At 31.6% G+C, this 15,638-nt stretch overlaps 1 protein-coding gene across 1 annotated transcript in view; it reads right to left on the bottom strand.

The window, feature by feature from the left end:
• The window catches only part of LOC114075117, a 28,428-nt gene extending 13,414 nt beyond the window's left edge, over nucleotides 1-15,014 (bottom strand). The window contains exons 1-2 of the mRNA XM_027913399.1: nucleotides 14,860-15,014; nucleotides 14,475-14,628 (exon numbers count right to left, since the gene is read on the bottom strand). The gene's annotated coding sequence lies outside the window, so the exon portion shown is untranslated. The remainder of the gene's footprint in view (nucleotides 1-14,474; nucleotides 14,629-14,859) is intronic.
• Between the last annotated feature and the right edge of the window lie 624 nt (nucleotides 15,015-15,638).

The following is a 15,638-nucleotide window of genomic DNA, read 5'->3' as shown; positions in this document are numbered from 1 at the left end:
CTTTAAATAAAAGTTGATTGTAAATAGACCCCTCCGGATATCTATATAAGGAGTGGAGTTTCATATGTATAGGCAGAGTCGAGTGTGGAGTGTTAGAGAGTCTTAGAGTAAGAAAGGTTAAGAATATTTTATGAGTTAAAATTATGAGTGAGTAAGTAACTTCTCCCGTTAGGGAAAAGTGTTTCTATTAATGTAGTATTAAGATATATACTTATAGTATGTAAGTAAGATTATTATATATGAAATAAAAGTCAGTTTATATATCTATTTTCTTCAAACTTAATAAATAGTTCAAAATGGAAGTTGCGATTTCCAGCCTGAAGGAGGAATAGTTCGAAAGTAGCCGAGGTGTAAAGGCGAAAAATACTATTCATAGCCGGAAATGAGAAATGTTGCGGCATTGATAAAAATATTTATCAACAAGAGGAAGTAAGGTATAAAAAACTATCTTTTATTACATATTTTATAATCTTGTAGACATGTTATATGTTGTTATCTTGATTAAATTTTATAATCTTGTAGACATGTTATATGTTGTTATCTTGATTAAACATTAAAAGAAATTACTTAGTACCTGTAGGGATTAAAACATATTATGTTTTACATAATGCTTTGCATAATCATATCAAGCTAATTGAATACATACATATAAAATGAAGTCTATACAATCACATTTACATAGTGTAAGAAGAAGAGCATGGAAGCATAAGATAGCAATGCATCATATGAAAAAATCAATTTCCGAAATGGAAAAAGTTTATTTAAATACTGGTCTTAAGTATAATAATATAATTTTATACATATATGAAATGAAAATGTATAAAATCCAAGAAAACTTTGAGTATAAAAATGCCCTAATGATTTTAAAAAATCATGTTTTATTTACTGCTTAGATAAATTGGCAGTCATTACCCTGTTAAAATAAACTATAAAATCCAAGAAAACTTTGAGTATAAAAATGCCCCAATGATTTTAAAAAAATCATGTTTTATTTACTGCTTAGAAAAATTAGCAGTCATTACCCTGTTAATAAACAGCAAGAAATTAATATTTCTATCATTCTTATGATTTGTGTGTCCCTATGATTTGTGTTATTCTTCTCAAATGATGCTTACTGTGAAGGTGAGTACTATGTTAGAAATTGAAATTTTGTCAAATTACTTCCTAATTGTTGGGATGTACTTGGTGTGACTTACCATTTTGACTTCACTAGGAAGAAAACATGCTCATGTCTTGGATTGAAAATTGAGAATTTCTCATTTTAAAAGGAATTGACCTTGTACTTTGATAAGGTGTGAACTCATGATACATGTAAGTGTGTTAAGGAGAAGAGAATTCCTCCATGGACACTACTACGCATGGTATGGTTGAGTATGGCCTTCATGGGACTAGGTCTAGCTAATGAAGATCTTTGTTGATTATATTAACTCAAGTCTTTGTGCTTTGAATAAATTGCTTCTTGATTGTTGCTGAAATCTTCCTAAGTGTGACTTAAAGAATAGTTGCAAAATGACCTCTTAATGAATTGAAGTGTAATGACCATGTTATGACAAGGAGAAGGATGTTCCTCGTATGAACATGATAAGAGCCTACATGTTTGATGCATTAAAGAGTGAGTGAGTAATGGTTTTGCTTTCTTGCGTGCATTGAGTTCTAAAATGATTTGACGATGTTATAAATGTTATGAACTGCTCTATGATGCATTGAAGTCCTTCTTGTGATTTAAGATCCCTAAGTGTCATTCGAGGATGAATGTTCACAAGTGGGGGATATTGTAAGACATCAAAATGAGTTAGGGTGTCTAGATCCTAAAATGTTTGTATTAAAGTTATACGGTCCTAAAATGACTTACAATATGGTTTAGACGCAGTGTGTAAAGTTTGAGGTGATTTGGAAGTCGAACGTCAAGGGAAGATCAAATCGTTCGACGACTAGTCACCTATGTGTCTCATTTGTACATGCGTGTTTATATATTGTATGTCATGATCTTATGAAGTCTTAAAATGAGTTATAATGATGTTTAAAGATGGTATATGGAGTTTCTAGAAGTTTGGAGGTCAAACGACCAAGAACGTCAAAGGTGTTTGAAAAATAGCCCTTAAGATGCTCAATGTATATGTCTTGATGGGGCCTAGACTATTTGGACGAGTTGAAGGTGTTTGTTTTGGGTGAAACTTATGTGGAAAGTCTACAACTTAATTTATATCTACGTTGGAAATATCCAGGTACGATTTCTAAAGAGACCCACAAAAGGCCCCACAAGAAAGACCCAAGGATGGTCGAGACACTGCCTTGGTAGTGTCAATCGATGGACCAAACGACGGTCAGTTGGTCAACCAACGGCCTGTTGGTGAGGTATTGTAGATGGAAAATTATCTTGGGCAGGTACCAACCCAAAATTTGGCTAAGGACCAATCGAAGGAAGCAAAAGGACGGCTAGTCGATTGACCAATGGCAAGTTGATGGGTCCGTCGATGATGGCCTATAGGTACTGCATTGTGACTGTTTTATTTAAGGGGTGTACAGAGAATTCACCCCACGTCCTAATCTGACTCTAATAGGTTTATTTAGATACTTTTGGGTGTATATAAGTCATCAAACACGTGAAAAACCAATTCCAAATCCTTTCCCACAAAATTGAACATTTCCCTCCAAAAATATTCTCCCTAGAAACCACCATTGTTGGTGAAGCTCAAGAACATCTTGGAGCTTGGATTTCCATGGATGAATCATCAATTTTTAGAGATTATAAACTAGACAAAGGTATGGTGATCCTTCATCTCCAAGTAACTTTTCACTTGGAGAGTTCTTATCAATGTTTTCAAAGAAAGATTATGATCAAAATTGTTCTTCTTCAATCTATCCATGGGTTCTTTCTAAAGACATTTTAAATGGTCAAATTATGATGAATTGATGTTAATATATTGGTTTGAAGGTGATTTTACTCCAGTTGCATGATGAACCCACGCCCTTTTTTAAATCGATTTAGTCCTTGCATGGGTTTTTGGATCATGGCTTATTAATGGTAGAATTGTGATTTTCTTACGTTGAATTGTCTATATCTACTGTAATTTACGTGAATTAATGGTGAATTGATGATGAAGGATCCATGAGGATCAACGTATGAAGAATTCAACATGACTAGTATATGATCTATGTATTCACTATAAGGTTGGTTGTATGTCGATTGTTGTAAGACCTTGGATTATGTTAGGTTGCTTGTAGATACTATTAGGTTAAATAATGATTTGATTATGGATATTAATATCGTATGATCAAAGTAAATAATGATTGGCATGAATTGATTTAGTTCTTCTAATCTATCGATTTATAATACTATGTATGTGATGTGATCCATATTTTTAGATTAAGTGAAGCATGATTTCTTTGAGTAATGATCTAATTAGCTACTGCCTAACATGTACATCACTGTCAAAATATGATTGATAATCAAGGCCTTAGAGAATCAATAGTGTTGGCTAATTCCTCTATATTCTAGTGAATTAATAAGCATAATGCCTTTGGAAGCTCGATCTTGAAGTGTTTTAAGCATGATTTCGTTATGACTAAGTGTATTATTATATACTAACTTCGATTGATATTATTGATGAAATATGATCTATACTCCATGTAAGTGAAATTAGTTTATGGTCTATGTCTTTCTACATTCTAGCATGTAAATGATATGTTCTACTAGTTTGTAGCATGGCCTTGTAGTCGCTTATGCATGACTTTGTATATCATTATTATGTTTTACATACTGTCCTATACTTGAATTATTGATGAAAGAGTAGTGATGGTCAATAATGACCAAAGACTAAAGGATTGGTAAGAATTGCCTTACTTTTCTACTTCTCTACTTCTTTATAGTAATGTTGATGAAGCCTTGAATGACATTGTGTGGTATGATCAACTTATGGTGGCGGAGTTTACTTTATTTTTATTATATATATGTGTTGACCTGGCCTTGAAGGCAAGTTGATAAGTATATGAGTGTGTGGTTATGATGATTACACTATGTGAAACTTATGTCTACTTTCCTATTCTAGTTGTGATTTAGGTTGCATGACTATTGTATAAGCATGTGTATATTTATTTCAGGGTAAAGTTTAGATTATGCCATTAATGAGTTAAAATGGTTAATAATCCCTTAACTAGGTACCCTATGTGAACGCATGAAAAGCACAAGTTAGGAGTCTTAACTCTAATATGAAGTTGACTTATCTCCTATGCTATTGTGTGTTGTGTGGTTTATGCTTGATAGAGTATTATGTTCTAGGTTGGTGGATGCTCAATGTGTTGTTGATATCCATTATGTGATTATGTTGATCAATGTACACACACTCTCACTTTACATGCATGTTACAAGTAGTATAGGTCAGGGTCTTTAAATGAAAGGTAATTCTCATATTCACTAGTGTCTACTACTATGCATGTAAAGATGATGTTTATGGAAGTAAGATATGTGTTTCCTTAGCTAGGATTACTTGATAGGTGTACTAGTATGGGCAAGGGTATGGGACTTTGCCTATGCATTGCACATGTGTACCTTGATAGGATAGTGGTTTCTATATGTATGAATATGATGTATGAACATGTGTAACTTAAAATTTTATGTGAACGGTTTGCTCACATATATTCATACACACACACACACATGAATGATGATCTAGTCAGTAGAGGAGCCTTGAAAGGTGTTCTCAAGTGTATCCTAAACTAGATAGCGCTAATACATATGCTATGTCCATGTGAAAGGATATTCTCATATGATTTAGGTTGATAAACTTTCATCTATGACCTATGCGCTAAGAATATGAGGGGATGAATCTTCTAAGCCTATGTTTTATAAATAAATGTTAATGAAGGCTTTTCAATAAAGGGAACTTAGCTTAGCACCGATGAACTTGAATATGAGTGTGTGTCCCTTCCCAATGTGGGAAAGTAGGTCACCATAAATCTCATGGGGTGGATAACCACAATGTCTCAATAGGCATAAATAGGGTTTCCATAAGTTAATAACCATGATGCCCCATCTTGGCATAAAGAGAGTTTTCACATGTACCTTTAAGTTCCATAACTATGCTTGCCACATAGGATCTAGCAATGTGATATCACGTAGTACGCTAGCATGTGTTAATGTTCTACCTTGGCTAGGTAAGGACACCTTCCATTGGTTAAGTCTCTACAACACCAAATTTCATCTTTAGCACCCATGGTCTTAGTGTCGGTTAAGGCTATAGTTTCCCTAAAGTAAAATGGACAATGGAATTAAATGAATATGATCCTAACTATGAGGACTTAAGGGAGATTACTTAGTATAGGTGGAAGTAATGAACCCATATAGACATTGCACAAGTAGCTCCTTAGGAAATCCTAGGAAGGTGACCTAAGATGTATAATCATGTTTATGTCCATTTGCATGACTTTGTAGTATCGGGTTACTTGTTATGATGATGTGCATTGTATGAATCTATATGATGTGATCTTATCCTTATATGTACTATGTTGGTCTAAATGACTATATGATGAAGGTCTTGTATTGACATGAATGAAGTTGCCTTCACTTACTTGTTGATGTATGAATTGAATGTTAAGGTTTGTGGTCTCATGAAGGGTTTACTAAGAATGTATTGTGTTATGGGGCTCCATATGTTCATCGCACTAGTAGACAAATATTGGGGTCATGAACAAGGTCTTATAATGATAGATGTGAAAAGAAGTAAAAATATATACATTTTGAAGTAGCTTACTGTAAAGCCAATGTAGTCTAGACCTAAATGTATCTTTGATAGATTTTACTTATATGATGATATGTGTTGGCTTAGGTAGGTTATGTGTATGTTTACTTGTGGCCTTAAGGTGATGCATTGCACTAAGTATCACCAAAGGGTTACTTGGGAAGTTAATGAACAAAAGAGAAGATGGTTCACTGTTAAGGGAAAAGAGCTTACTATAATGTGCCTTAAAAAAGCAATAAATTCTATAGGTGATTTATGAAATGTTTGGCCTTTGAATATGTTTTTATCAAGTATGTGAATGATGTAACTGCTATTGAATAAGGGATTTATGAAGATTTACTCAAAAAGGTATGAAGTATGATTTCAAGAAAATGTCCCTTTTAAATTCATGTTTTTGCATAGTTGTCATACTTGGTGCATTCTTGTACTAATCTCATTCTTCTCTACTTTTTAAACAAAGTGTAAGTTATGGATGCTTAAAGGATGTTTTGAATGGTGAAGAGTTTTATAGATGATTCGCAAGCTCAAGGAAAGGAAAAAACATAGTTATTAAGTTTTAGAAAGAAAAAAAAGCAATGATCTTATTCATGCTCTCAAAGCATGTTATAGATTTGATCACTGCATTATAAAATTATTTTATGAAAAAAATAATAATAAATTAATAATTAAGAAATGTCTAACGCTAGTAAACATTATTATTCATGCACATAGTTAAATTAAGTTGGTTGGTTTGTGGTTAAACTGGCATCTCATCCCTACAATACAAGGTCAAAGGGGAAAAAAATAGTTCAGAAAGACGGAAATTACTCAGACAATGATGAGGTCCGAAACTAGATGACCTCCCAAGAAAAAGAGTCAACAGAAGAGGTAAGAGTATTAAAACAACAAATGGAAGAGATGTGCGAAGCTTGGATGAGGGGACAAGCTCCACCGTCTTCAATTCGTAACTATCTAAATACAAATATGTCACCTCCTATCCAATTATCAACAAATGATCCGATTTATCCCCCCAGATTTGGCCCCTATGCTGATGCATCCAACGTAGCTGGAATTTCTACGGTGCGCCCTTTGAGTACACCTATTGTCACATCCGGGAAGCACCCCCTAGAAAATGCATGGCTTACTTGACCTCTCGTAGGTCTTATACAACCCCATAGTTATCATTCATCGCATTAACATAGTAAATTTAGCGAAAAATTTTAAACTTTTCATAGCACATCATATGCTAGAAACTTAACTTCATATATATATTCATAATACATATTTAGACCCTAACTCTCTTTCTTGGGAGGTCATCTAGTTCCAGATCTCATCATTGTCCGAATCATTTCCGTCTTTCTGAACTATTTTCTTTTTCCCTTTTGACCTTGTATTGTAGGGATGAGATGCTAGTTTAACTACAAATCAACCACCTTAATTTAACTATGTGCATAAATAATAAAGTTTACTAGTGTTAGACATTTCTTAATTATTAATTTATTTATTATTTTTTCATAAAAATGATTTGATAATGCATTGATCAAATATATAACATGCTTTGGGAGCATGAATAAGATCTTTGCATTTTTTTTAAAACTTAATAACTAGGTTTTTTTTGTGTTTTTTTGTTTAATTCTTTTAAATGAAATTCTTTATTTTTCTTTAGAAAGCTTTCTTACTTTTTTTTTTAATGTTTAAAAATATTTTTTTTAAAGATCACCGAACCCAAAGAGGGTACCTACGTATCTCATTGGGGTGAAAATTAGGTATGCGTAGTTCATTCAGATCGATCAGTTGATTTTTTTAAAAACTTATAATTTATTGAAAATGTAATAATATTTTTTTTGTTTAAAATGGTGTAAAATTTCGAAATGAATTTTGTTTTATTTTATATTTCTTGTGATTTTATCTAGATATAATTTATTATATTTTTTTAGGAATTCTTCTTTTTACGAGATTAAGAGATTCTAAAATAATTTTATTATGTCTTTCCTCTCTAGCTGTGTTGAGTCCCACTAAGTCAAAGACAAATATTACAAATAAGGGGAGTCCTTGAAGAATAATCATGTCTATGTCCCAACTATTAGATTCAAACATGAAGAAGATAAGTATCTAGACTGGCTTACTCGAGTGGACAACTCGAGCCAAGGAGGGGCAACTTATCGGTAGCCGCACTTTTCTAACTTCATTGTTGATCCAATCCCACCTAACATGTGTTACTAAAAATCCTTCACTAGGTGTTAATACACTCCAATTTTATCTCAAGGGAAAATAGGATGCATAATTGCATTCCTGTGAACGTGTGTAAGTGTAGTCAAAGACTCATAAGGTGTGTGTCAGAGAAAAATAAAATAATGAAGTTCGACAATATAAATATATAAAGCAATAAAAAATCAACAAATAATACATTCGATCATCAAAACCATTTAACAAATAAAATTAAATAATAAAATCAAGTAAAAGTCAATATATGAAAGCTCACATTCTCGTTAGTCCAATTTAAGTGACCTTATTGATTTAGGGATTATTTTTACTTTTCGAAGTTGCCACTTGGAATTGAGTTGTAGTGTTCCTAGTCACCTTTTATTTCGATCCTTAAACAAAAGGAAATTACTCTTTTATTTGTCCTGCGAACCAAAACTTCAAGTAAGGAATTCTGTTGACCGAGTGAAGATATTAGGCATCCCTCAAGTCCCATTGTTCTAGCGCTGTCGCTTTCATTAACTTGTACTTCTTTTAACTATTTTTATTTTTGGATATATTTTATATATTCTACAGTTTCACTCATATTTTTATTGTTGAATTTTTATTAGTCTTACACCAGATGCATAACTGCATTCTCGATCTTGACGTTTAAACTTTAGAGATATAATTGTATTCTTCGCATTTCACCTAATCGTTGTCTATAAATGCTACTTTAAGTTAATAAAAGTTATTTATATATTTCTAAACAAGGTGCGTTACAGCATCCTTAATTTCAATGTCTCAAAAAAGTTGCGTAACTGCATTCTTAATCGAAACAAATATTTATTAATATGTTTGGAACTCATCTAATCATTAAACAAATATTTTTCCTTCACACATAAAACTAAATAATGTATAACAAATCTAAATATTGAGGCTACAATATATAATTGTGGCATTATTTCTATATCTTTTATTTTATGTGTTAATATTTTATATATTTATTACTCTTAAAGTTAATGTCCAAATTAAGCATACATTTTTTACTATAACAAAACAATAACAAATTGTCAAAACAAATTTCATTTTTGTGTGATAACATAAAATAAAAATAATTTATTTTGTTTTTTATTTATTTTTAGCCTAACTATATCTATTATATCACTATTATCTAAATCAAGATAAGAAAAATGTTATGATCTTTTCAGTTTAAGAAATCACAACTAACATTTTTTTAAAAACTCAATGTACTAACTTTAAATCATTAATTAATTTTTCATATTCAATGAAATTTTATGTGACATTAAGTAGGAACTAATTCAAATCATCTAAATTGTACAATAATAAATAACAACAAATATATTGAATTCCAAATTAAATTTATTTCGATCAAATTATGAATGAAACAAAATTATATATATAAGAAAGAATCATAAAATTACATCAAACTTCATGATTAAATTAAAGAGATAAGAAAAAATTGAACGACGCGAAATCTTTAACCGAGCTTCGACTAGAACAACAACGAATCTTTTATTTTTGTGTCAATGGTGTTGTTGATCGTGTATGTGTATTATTGGGAAATATATGTATGTGTTATTGTAATGTTGGAAGTAAGAAAAATGAAACCTTTTTTTGTATGCTTCCGCATGTGTGCGTTTGTGTTTTTTCCTTTTTCTTTTTCTAATTTTTTTTGCTTTTTGTTTGGCTGATGTTCTTCTTCCTCTCCCTCGTGTGTGTGTGCTGCCTGTATGTTTGTAGTGTTTTGGAGTAGTATACGTTACTGAGTGTGTGTGGGAGTGTGAGAAAGTGAGGTGAGTGGAGAGAAATGGTGAAGTGGGGGTGGGGTAATGGGTAGGTTAATTTCTTTGAATTATTATTTTCTGTTTGTTGTTAATAAATTAAAAATTATAATAATGTTAACTAATTAGTTTGAAATAATAATATATAAGAAAAAGTCAAATAGCATGTCTAGAAATATAATTAAGAAACACTAGCTTATTTAATAAATCTAAATTAAAAGAATACATATTTGTCATAAATTTTGATTTCTTTTAAAATAATTAAAAAGAAAACTTTACCTAAAAATAATTTTTGTTGTTTTTAAATCTCTTTAAAAATAACTTTAAAAATAAGATAAAAGTCAAAATATTTAGTTTAGATTTATAAAATATTTAAGCTCTAAAAATGGTGTAATTTTTTTTAAGTTTTGTCAAAATTTACGTGTCTACACAAACACAAAAAATCACAGCAATATACTCATTAAATTCACCAGAAATAGATGCACCACAAAAAATGAAGGCGGTCTTGGAGATTTTGTTCACGGTTTCAAGTTCGTGGTTTCTAAATCCATCTTCTCGTGAAATTATTTTCACAAGAGGTAACACTTAATTTTATTTTATTTTTTTATTAGGTTTATGTCATGATTGTGCAAGAATTCATTCCAATATATTGAAGTTGTTCAAATTTCATATGTGTTTAAACTGTTAATATTATTAATATTGTGTACTAAAATATACCGAATATGGTATATGACATGCGAGTATTTCTTACATGCTTAGGAGTCCATTTCTCACTCTTTTTCCTTAATTAATTATTACAGTTTTTATGTTCGTGTCTTACTAATTTAAATGAGTTATTCGTTTGATCGTGTTTAAGAAGATATTAAGTTAATTTTACGCTATAATATGTCTGTTGTCTTGATCTTTTGGTTGCTAACTAAAATAATAACATATAATTGTTAGAAAAAGAAAGAGAGAAAACTTGAGTTCAAAAAACAAACAAAAAGAAATGAAACGAAAATTAAAAAATTAATAATAAAAAAAGAAATAGACATACAAAAAATAATAATAAAAAAGATTTTTTAAAAAAGGGATAAAGAAAGGAAAATCGTATTACAGAAAAAAAAAAAAGAAGGGAAAATTTAAAAAAGAAAATGTGACAAAAAATTAATTATAATTTTATTTAAGAGAGAGAAACAGAATATGAAAAAAATATAAAAAGTGTATCATGCAAATAAATCAATATATGAATCGTTGTCTAAAATTAGTCCTAAACCCCATAAATTTTTATGGCATATTTTAAATCTAATTTAAAAATACAAGCCAAAAATTATGTCCAAAAAAATCTCAATCCTCCAAAAATTCTAAGACCTAACAATAAGTTACCTATATATTTTCTACCTAAAATAATTGTTAGGAATTAGAATTTAGATATCTTTATAAGTCTGAAACACAAGATTAAAAGAGTTAAAACTGCTCAATCTATTTGGAGAAAAGAATGTTTTGGAGATATTTTAAAACAATTGCTAATAAGGGAAGATATTATGAGAATTAAGGAAGATCTCTTTGAAGAATTTCCAACAGCAGGAAATAGGGTAATACTACAAATAGTACAGGCTAAACTAAAGTAGTACTTATACTATGAAGAGGAGCTTTGGAGACAAAAAGCAGGTATAAATTGGTTTACAAGGGTAATGAGAATGCCAGATTTTTTCACAATGTTGTAAAAGAGAGAAGGAAAAGACTGACCATAAATAAAATCCATAAGGAGGATGGAGAACTTCTTGAAGAAAGTGATTTGATTGCAAATGAAGCTATTTCTTTCTTTCAGACACAATTCACAGAGGAAGTTACATTAGAGGATCTGACTCTTTTGCAACATATTTCAATGCTTATTTCTCAAGAGGATAATAATTTGTTAAATTCTATGCCTATTGCAGATGAAGTGAAAAGGGTCGTGTTTGAGTTAAATGGGGATAACTCGTGTGGTCCGGACGGGTTCACAAGATGTTTTTATCAAAAATGTTAGGATATAGTTAGAGATGATATTCTTAATGTGGTTACTTCGTTTTATGGGGGCCAAACTCTTCCTAAATCCATTACTTAGACCAACTTGATGTTGCTGCCTTAGAAAGAACAAGTGCAAACATTCTCAGATATGACACCTATCAGCCTTAGAAATTTTCTAAATAAGGTGATATCTAGAGTGATGCATGACAAACTTGAAAATTTTCTTCATAGAGAATGTGTTGTTGGCTTAGGAGATAATCATTGACATTAGAAAAAGAGGAAAACATGCTAATGTAGTGACTAAATTAGACATGGCTATGGCTTATGACAAGGTTTCTTGGATATTCCTCACTAATGTGTTAAAAAGATGGGGTTTGATAACAATTTTGTGGATAAAGCTTGGAGATTGTTGGGAAACAATTGGTACTCGGTGCTTATAAATGGACATGCACACAGTTTCTTTCACTGTACCTGATGCGTCAAACAGACTGATCCTTTATCTCCAACCCTATTTATCATTTCAACAGAAGTACTCTTTAGGGTTTTTAATAAATTAATTGATAATAAGTATTTTAAGGGATTTGGAATGTCAAAATGGATTTCAAATTTAAATCATCAGCTTTTGCTGATGACACAATTATGTCTATATCTACTGATAAAGTCTTTTTAGACATGACCATGAATATTCTTGGTGAATATGAGTATTAATCGGGGCAAATAATGAACAGAGATAAGTGTGCTTACTACTTATTCAACAAAGTGTCTGAGGAGATTAGTCAAAAGGTGGAACTCAGTACATGATTATCAACAGGACAGTTCCCTCTAACATATTTAGGTTGTCTATATTTCATGCTAGAAAGAGAAAGAATTACTACAATGAAATCATCAAAAAGGTGACGAACAAGTTGCATATATGGAAGGGTAAATTGCTCTCATTTGGTGGGTAAAGTGTCCTAATAGCTAATGTATTGCAGAGCATGCCTATATATCTGCTTTCAGCTGTCAATCCCCCTACTTGTGTTATACATGATTTTCATAAGCTATTTACCAGATTCTTCTGGAACAACAAAGAAGGTGGTAGACAAAAACATTGGGTTTCTAGGACTAAGATGCGTTTACCTAAGTTAGAAGGAGGTTTGGGTTTTAGATATCTTTTTTATGTATCCAAGGAATTTTTTGCTAAACTCTGGTGGAATTTCAGGACTAGAAAATCACTCTGGGCTAATTACATGTGGAATAAATATGGCAAAAGATGTATCCCACAGGTGGTCGAATGGAAAGGGGGTTCTGAACTACGGAAAAAGATGGTAGAAGATAGAGAATACATAGATCAGGAAATATGGTGGGAACCTAAATGTGGACACTCTAATATTTGGTATCATAATTGGACCAAAATAGGTGCCCTACATTATGTTCTACCACTCACTACTGGATTCGACAGACCAATGATGGATTTGAAGAAATTGATGAATCATGGAGAATGGGATTTTGATAAAATTAAGCAGATTTTCCCTATTGAGATTGTAAATTAGATCGAAAAGGAGATTTCATTCATAGAGGATACAGATGAATGGGACAAAGCCTTGTGGATGCTAAGCAATACTAGAATTGTTTCTATTAAAATAGCTTGAGAGATTCTTAGACAAAGAGAAGACAAACATGGACATTATCATGATATATGGGTTAAAGAAGTCCCTTTCAAGATATCTTTCTTCCTATGGAGGGTTTGGAAGAAGAAAATTCTGATAGATGTGGTGTTGGCAAGAATGGGTATAAATAACATTGGTATCTAAATGCAAATGTTGTGATGGTCCATTTCAGGAAACTATAGAACGTATGTTCTTTAGCTTCCCATTTGCTAAAAATATTTGGCAATGTTTTGCGTCAGCAGCAGGCATTGAGAATGAGATTTACACTAAATATGTGCTGGAAGTTCCAATGTATTAGCAAGCTTCATCAAATCATTAAAGTTGTTCCATCCTTTATTCTATGGCAAATCTGGAAAAGAAGGAATATCATAGCCCATGGAGGTAGTTTGTCTAGTGCTAAGGTAATGCATGAGATAAACAAGAACATTTTCCTAATGACTAGAAGTAGGAACCCTTAACTGAAGAATATACCCAAACAATGGATAGATTTTATCGACTGTATGAATGGTTATTCACCTAGGATTATGTGCAAGGTAGTATACTAGAGAAAGCCTATATTTGGTACATTTAAATGCAAATCTGATGGAGCTTCTCGGGGAAATCCTGGACCAAGTTCTATAACATTTTGTATATGAAATGGAAATGGTGATATGGTATATGCAGAAGCTTCTAAGATAAAGGATGGGAGTAACTTAATCGCAGAGGCTAAAGGTATCAAAGCAGGTTTACAATATTGTCTATCCAATCATCTACTTCCTCTAGTGGTGTTAACAGATTCCTTGATTATGAAAAATGTACTAGATGGGATATGGGTGATCCCTTTGTGCATTAATATGGAGGTTAAAAATATTATGAATCTAAAGAGAGCAAGAGATATTAAGACCGAACATGTCTTTAGAAAAGGGAATCTATTAGCAGATTTTTTCACTAACCTAGCTTTTGATTTTGCTGGTACAATTGATTTTTACATCTTGTCAAAACATATCAACAAAAGGCAAGCACATCATAAGTTGGATAAACAACAAATTCCAAATATGAGAATAAGGAGGCATCAAAATCCTACATATCTGATCTAAGATTCAATAATTAACAAACTCTTCTAATTTCAGTTGTTAAAAAAAGACCAACCGTACCTGTGAAATACCTCTACTCAGTTTCTTAAAGATTAGATCTTTTTGATCGAGGCTCGGGTTAGTTGTAGTAGTGTCACCTAATTTGTTTCATTGGACAAACTTTGAGATGGACCGTTCGTTCTAACAGTGGTATAAGTTCCAATTGAAGCTAAACCTGTTGAATAAAGTAAATCAAAAAAAGTTTAGTTCCAACAGATTCAGGTCGATGTTTTATCGTACATAGGTGGTCATGAAAAAGTAAAGGGACATATCCTTGGTTTTCAGTTGCCTCAAGGTCAAAAGACGTCTATGGTTGTGATGTCATAGCATCAATGAGAATTTTTGGTGTCTAAGGTGAAATCTATCAAAACTTGATGCAAAAGAAGATGAAGACTAGAACACTTACTTGGAGTGACTCCAATGTGTCTGGATAAAGGTCATCTTAGGAAGATCGCAGTTATTTTGGCTCCACCAACTTTGGTCATCAGAGGTGTATGGTCAACTTTCATAAAGGACCAATATTTGTTCTTTCTTGAAACTTTGTTGTTCTTTTCTATTTGTTTTGCTGGTTCCGTATTGAGATTTTCTCAATTTAGACCTTTTTGATTTTTAATAAGATGGCCCTGGGACAACCTTTAATTTTTTTTAAACACAATAAAAATATAAATATATGAAAAATTAGGGACGTTCCATTTCTTTTAACTTTAGTTTTTTTTGTTTGAACAAATTTATATGCTTATACATATTTTTTTATGAATGGATATAGATTAATAAAATAAAATATTTTCAAATAGGTACAAAATAAATCAGAAAAGCCGGATATGAATAAATTGTTAGGCTTATAAACATAATGTATCCAAAAAATTAAGTCAAGTCATATATAAGTCAATAACGCGATCGTGCTAGAACCAAGTGATTCAAATGGTGCCTAATACCTTTATCTCGGTCATCAAAATTCCTTTCTCAGACTTTTATTTTCACCGATCATAAAATAAAGAGTCTAACTTCCTTTTGATTAAGAATTTAAATAAGATGACTTGGAACACCAAACTTAAATCTAGGTGGCGACTCTGAATATATAATAATCCTTTTTCCAAAATGTTACTTTAATTGGAAAAAGTCTTTTTCTTTTGAGGGAAAAATAGGGGTGCGACAGATGGTGACTCTGTTGAGGATAACTAGATT

Source organism: Solanum pennellii, chromosome 12 (genome assembly GCF_001406875.1).
Source record: "Solanum pennellii chromosome 12, SPENNV200".
NCBI lineage: Eukaryota > Viridiplantae > Streptophyta > Magnoliopsida > Solanales > Solanaceae > Solanum > Solanum pennellii.
The sequence above is the reverse complement of the archived record's forward strand: the minus strand, read 5'-3'. Positions and strand labels throughout refer to the sequence as shown.